This window comes from Nicotiana sylvestris, chromosome 2 (assembly GCF_000393655.2).
Source record: "Nicotiana sylvestris chromosome 2, ASM39365v2, whole genome shotgun sequence".
NCBI classification, from domain to species: Eukaryota; Viridiplantae; Streptophyta; class Magnoliopsida; order Solanales; family Solanaceae; genus Nicotiana; species Nicotiana sylvestris.
The window spans coordinates 202,376,874-202,383,795 of record NC_091058.1 but is presented as its reverse complement, the minus strand read 5'-3'; the positions used below and the strand labels follow the sequence as shown (position 1 = coordinate 202,383,795).

The 6,922-nt window shown below is 33.3% G+C and overlaps 1 long non-coding RNA gene across 1 annotated transcript; it reads left to right on the top strand.

The window, feature by feature from the left end:
• The first annotated feature begins 793 nt into the window (after nt 1-793).
• Nucleotides 794-5,882, top strand: LOC138886446 (uncharacterized). Its single transcript, XR_011405175.1, has 3 exons — nt 794-1,190; nt 1,612-1,944; nt 5,569-5,882. It is a non-coding gene; the product is annotated as an uncharacterized lncRNA (long non-coding RNA).
• Nucleotides 5,883-6,922: the final 1,040 nt, after the last annotated feature.

Below are 6,922 nucleotides of genomic sequence, written 5' to 3'. Positions count from 1 at the left end.
AAATTAGTTCAAGTGACAATCCAACAGATTGTCTTTACCAACATCAATTTTTGAGAATATGGTATACAAGATTGGAATGCGGAGACTCAAATATTTGAAATAAGGTTTTCTTCAGGGGGAGTAAAATGCGCGATGTACTCTTTTTCCCTTACTAAGGTTTTTCCCACAGGGTTTTTCTTATAAGGTTTTTAATGAGGCAGCCAGCAATGCGTATTACTAAATATGTATACTCTTTTTCCTTCACTAGGATTTTTCCCACGTGGTTTTTCCTAGTAAGGTTTTAATGAGACACATTATCTTTTAATGAACATCCAAGGGGGAGTGTTATAAATATATTATAATATGGATGTTCATTTAGTACTCCGTTGTAAATAAGCTTTATGAAGAAGCTTATCCATATGGGACTCCACCGTAAATATGTTTATCTATTTAAGTACTCTATTGGAAATAAGCTTTCTGAAGAAGCTTATCACTTTGATACCCGGTTATAGATAAATATTACCCCCGGTAGAAGATTATCCATACCGGGTATAATAAGCTTATCCTTTCAGTACCCAGTTATGGATAAACATTACCCCCAATAGAAGAAATTTCAATTCATTATGTACATCAGTTTGAATTTGAATAATATAACAGTTTTTCTCTATAGTTGTCTTTACTTTACAGTCTTTAGTTTATAACACTAGTCTCTAATATTGGATTTTAGCGGGATAGGGACGCGGGAACTGACGAAAACTAAAAGTAAAAAAAAGAAAGAAAAGGAAATTAATCACAGTTTCCCTCCAAATTTTCTTTCACCCTAAAATCTCTCAAATACACGTACTTTCAGCCCAAAATCCCTAGAGACGCGGCCGCTAACCGATCGATCCTTCAAAATTCAGAAGGTAAAATTCGACCGTACCTAAAATCCCTAGAGATTGCGAAGCTAAAATTCAGAAGGTTATAAAGAATTAAACTCAGAAAGGTTGCAAAGAGGAGACGACGAAGCTAAAATCCCTAGGAACGACCGCTAACTCCTTCAAAATTCAGAAGGTAAAAAAACTCAAAAAGGTTGCAAAGAGCGAGGCGCCACTTCGTCGTCATCGTTGAGAGCTCTGTTCAGAACGTACTCTGTTTAATTTCTTCTTTGGAGGCCTTAATCCAAAGTACTTTACACAAATTATACTATTGGATTATCCGCCTAAACAAGAGTAAGTTTAATTTCTTTCTCTTTGATCTGTTCTGTTTCTTTAAATTTCTTCTTCGTGCTTTTTTCCCCCATTGAATCAGAAATCTGTTCTGTTTATTTGATTTTGTTTAATTTACTTTACTAATTGTTTTAGTTTGATGGGTGGAAAGAAACGGAAAAAGACTATCAATTTAAGTATTTATGGAAATAATTTTATAGTTTAAGTAGTACTACAATATCAAAAGCATTAGAAGGATCTTCAATAATTGCACCATAAGTTAATGAAACTGCATTTTGTGAATAAAAGGACCTTTTTAACTCAGAGAATAACACACTTGTTGATCCTGAAACAATCGAGAAACATGTGTGTTTGGTTAATTGAACATGTTCTTTACTTTTAGTTATTATTGGATCTGACAAAAATTTCTCTATATACTTTGTAGGCTCAAATCCAGGAATTGGTGCAGTCTGAATCATCACTTCCTAATATAGAGATTGTAGAAAAATGCTTTGGACCTCAAAGTCATAGTAATGTATTTGGCTTTGGGGGTGGATTAAAGGCGAAAGATTTGAAAGGTGGAACTGCCTCAAAAACTGAATTATTGGCTAAGATACCTTCAATTGAAGATGAAAACCAGTCTTTGAAGGATCGTCTGTCTAACTTGGAAAATGAGATGAGAGAGCTGAGGCAAGTAAAAGAATTAGTATTAGCGCAACAAACTAATTTCCAGCCTCCAGTTCGAGAAAATGACTATTCGGATCCTTGATGATACCAAGTGAGTAACAACTTTCCTGAAACCTCAATTTATTTTGTTGATTTAAGTTTGTGTTATTATATATCATTTGCGGAATTTATTCTTTTGTTGATTACGAATTTGCTGGTTGTGCATAGTTATTAAACGTATTACTTGTTTCTTATGTTCACTAGTGATTGAAGTTCGATAACCCATATGGAAGTCGATAACCCATACTGGTTGTTAAAAGTGAACTTGTTTAATATTGGATGAACTCAAAATAGGCAATAAAGTCTGCTACTGTAATAACATATAATGAGGGTATTTGGCTAAGCTTATAAGCTGGTTAAACTGGCTTATAAGTACTTTGTGGCTTATCTACGTGAAAGTGCTTATAAGTTAATTAGTGCTTATAAGCCAAAAATAAGCCAAAAGCCATAAGCACTTTAGGCTTGACCAAAATATTTACTATTCTATCCCTAAAATAATTCTTTTTAAACAACTCTTCGTATACTCAGTTCTTCAGTTGCTTATTATTAATTTCAACACTTTTATCCAAACACGTAACTGCTTTTTTTTTTTTAAATCAGCTTCAACACTTAAAAATGTTTTTCAGCACCTAATGCTTATCAGCTACTTAAATCAACTAAGCCAAACGGGCTCAATAACATTCAGTTATTTCCATGCAAGGCAATGTGTTTAAGGACTCACATTTATGTTTTCTAGCCCATAAGAAATTTCCATCCTTCAAAACACTTTAGTTCACAATAGGTGTGATGTAGGTGTGAGCACATGATTTTTGCCTCCTGAAAACAACTCCAAAATAAATCAAAAAAAAAAAATTAATTTCTTTTAGTGTGCAATTTTAGAATTTGTGTTGCGTTTATTAATTGTTTGTGTTAAATGTTGTTATAATTAAACGAAAATAAAAATACATGTTGCATGCATATCTAGGATTTAATTATGCATTAAAAAATAATCACAAAAATATGCATTTGTTCTAGTTTTAATGTTTCACTATGTGATTAACGCTTTGTCTATGTGTTAAATAATTGTTAAGGTAATTAATATTTTTGTAAGGTTAAAATTGTTTTATAATTTTTATTAGGATTTTTTATAATTAGGGATAAATGTAGGAAATGAAAAATAGGTTGAAAAAAAAAAATAATAAAAAATCGGACCTGGATTAAAATCCAGGCCCAAACCAAGTTACCCCCCACAGCCCAATCCAAACAACCCAGGTCCGGTCCAATTTAACGAACCAAAACGACAGCGTTTGGTCGTATTTCATTAATGGCCGTTGGATCAAATCCATCCAACGGCTGAGATCTCATCACCCTAACCCGTGATCCTTACCCGACCCACTGCCCCGACTCAGCCCGACCCTGGCATTAAACCAAACGACATCGTTTGGTTTAATGAACGGATCCTGGCCATTCATTCTGCCTGATCTAACGGTCAGCATCAATCCACCCCGTCCCTATATAAGTCCAAACCCCTACCCCGGCCCCCTAACTAAGCACCCCCCCTTCCTTACTATTCATCATCTTCCCCGAACCAAACCCCTAACCCTAGCCGCCCTCATTCCCCACTGCCTGAAACCCGGCGGCAACAACGCCGCCGGTCACCACCTTAACACCCCAGACTCCTCACAACTTCCTCTTCACGGATCTGGCATTGGTTCCCTTCGAATCAGACCCCAACTCTTCGAATCTTAAATCGAAGGTTGGTCTGAAAAATGAACCCTCTCCGATGGTCTCCAAATTCACACCGTAGCTTCCCCTAACTACCCTAGCTATGGATATGGTGTTGGTTTGATTCGAATCCCTTTAGAACTCTTCGAATCTTCTTTTGAAGGTTCGAATCAAATATGAACTCACTCAGATTCTTTCCAAATTAACACCAAATGACCCTTAGGCTTCCCTCACCCTTGTGTCATCTTTGGTTCCCTTCGAATCTGCCCAGAAGTTTTCAAATTTAAGATCTTCGAATCTGAAACCCTAAAAAATTTCCAATCTTGGAATTTTTTCAATTCAAGCGAGGGATTGAGGTTTAATCGACCTTAGTCGAAGTATTTTCAGTTGAAAATACTTCGACTAAGGTCTGTTTGATTTCAAAAGTCCGAATCCAAGTTGAGTTTGAGTCCGTATGAAATTAAGGATTCAGAGGTATTTTTTCTACTTCTTTTGATTCCTACGTATGTATAGTGTTTGTTTTAATAACCTGTGTAATTTTTCATATTTTTGTTTATTTAATTCTTTGATTCTGTCTCCTACCCGTCTACTTGATCAAAATGTGAATTGTTTTTGTTGGTTATGATTATTTACAATGTGCGTAATCGACTCGATTAAGTTCGTCGATTAGTTGTGTTATAAATCCTGTTTCTGAAAATGTTGATTGAAACAACCTGTTTTGGATGGATTATTTTGTTGTAATCAGTTGTTTCGTATTTGACAGTCAGTTGATTAATACTCGTTTGTAAATCAATAAGTCTGTCAAAATAAATGTTGTATGTATGTTGATTTCTGAACATCAAGTTTCAGGGCAATGTCAGTATATTGACAATGCTCCCGTGTTTGCTTGATTTTAGATTCAATGTTGAAGTTCAGTTTAATTTATTATGTTGAAATTCAGTGTAATGTTGTTGTGATGTTGAGTTGAATTCAAGTTTACAAAGGTTGGGTAAATACAATTGTATTAGGAGGTTAATCATAGGATTGGTTATAGCTGCTTAAACAGACTTTAAATCTGTTTTGTATCAGATTCTGATTTTAGTTTAAAGACAGTAATAACAGTAGGATTCAGGGGCATTTCTGGGAATGAAACAGATAAAACAGTGAGGGTAATATGTTAATAGTAGTGTGCTGAAAGTGGAATGTTAGTGGCTGTTAATTTAATGGGATAATGGGAAACAAAGGGTAATGGAATGCTGGAAATCAGGAAAAAGTTAACTTAATGGGATTTAAAGTAGTGAAAGCAGATTTTAATGGGACTTTCTGATTTTTAAAAGAAGAAAGGGGTCCAGGCAGCACTTAAGAGAGGGGGCAGACTTGTATAAATACAGGGACAGACCTTAGAAGAAGGGATCTGATTTTTAAGGCATTAGGGAATACACACAGAGATACATATACACACAGAGATTTCGAGAGAGATTAGAAGACTGATTTTGAAATTCAGATTTTGAAGAAAAAGAATACACATAGAGTGAGATAAAAAGAAAGAGAATTAAGCAGAAAATCAGAAATAGAAATCTGAAGAGGACTGGGATTTGGAAGAAAAGAAAAAAAAATTGAGAGAGGAAAATCACAAGCAGAAACAGAAATCTGAAAAGGAAGATAGAAAGAAAGGAAAACAGAAACAGTAAAACAGAATTCTACATCGGAAATTAATATTGAAGCTGATTCTGTGTTTTGAAATTGAAAGCTTTTTTCAGTCTGCTTTGTCCTAAGTTTCAAAATCAGAAATATTATTCTTTCATTAAATCTGTCCGGATTTATTTGATCCCATTGTTCAGTTAAAAATCTGAAATTTCTTAAAAATACTGTTACTGTGCATCTGGGTTCCTCGGGGTCCTATTATTGCTCAAATCTGTGGGAATATTGGTATTCTGCTGATTTTGTTACTGCTGCAACTGCTGAAATTTACTCCTTCTACCCTCATTTCCAGGTACATATCTTTTAAATTCATGTTGGGAAGAGATTCAACATGACAAATCAATGAAGCTTGAATTGCAATTCTGTTTTTTTCCATTTGTCTAAGTTCATTATTTTAAATTTCAGTCTTGTTTCATGTTGGTTAATATAGTAGTATGCTTGACATGATAATTATCAGTTAATCATTCTCTTTTGAAATTCATATAAGTGTTGTAATAGTATTATCTATTCCAGAATTTCATTAAAGTATAGTTATGATTGAATTGTCAAGATAGGGAACATGGCATAAAGTTGGCCATTAATTAAGTCTTATGACATTGTTAGTCAGGTACAGAGTAGTATGGAAATGTCAAGAAAATGCATTGTTAGCATATTTTGATTATTTGGTTGTGGATTAAGGCTAGATGATGTTGGTTGCATTTTGTCCATATATGGCGTAATAATGGTTATGATCAATAGTCGAAAGTTGCATTAGTAAAATCCGCTATGTTCACAATGTCAAAAATATGGCGAATAATGTTGTATGCAATATCATTTTATTAAGTCAATAGGTAGATTTGTTCTCTTTCTTAATAACAAATGGCCTAGGAATTTTACAATGCGAAAGTTAGTGTTTAGCAATGGTTCACATAAATTGAGAATCAAATCGGTTTGATTATATATATATATATATATATCTTACTTTCAATCATATATATATATATCTTACGTTCAATCATAAGCAGAATTAACAAATAATTATGCCTATTAGATTAGGAACAAGCAATGTGGAAAGAGATTAGATTTATAATGTGTAACAAGTTTAAGATTGTAAAAAATAACATTCGTTGCAAATGGAATAACGAGAATTCTTTGAAAATATCATTTCCTTTCAAGAATTGAATTTTTTTAAGTTTCATACGCTATTCACCTTTTGAGTATACATATGTTATATTTACTAAAAATAGTGTTAATCATATGTTTATTCCTTTCTTTGGATTTGAATAGCTTGGAGGAATATAATTCATACGCGAAAAATATAATTCGCAATAAACATTTAATAAATTGTGAATTCTTTTCAAGAATTTAAGGGTACTTTAAATGGAGATTTCTCATGATTTTTACATAAAATGTATAGATATAATAAATAATTTGTGGAAAATCTATACTACCATTAAGAATATTTGGCATAATTAGGGATGCGTTCGCGTAACCTGATTATATTTCTAAAAGCAATTCGAATTATGCGTTCGCGCAACTTCGAGTGAACATTTTAATAAAATGGATTTCTCCGAGGATGTTAAAATAATTTCATATAACCCGAGATGTGCAGTTCATTGTTTAAATACAAGGGTGATGATGTTCTTAATTTTATTTTAAATTTTGAA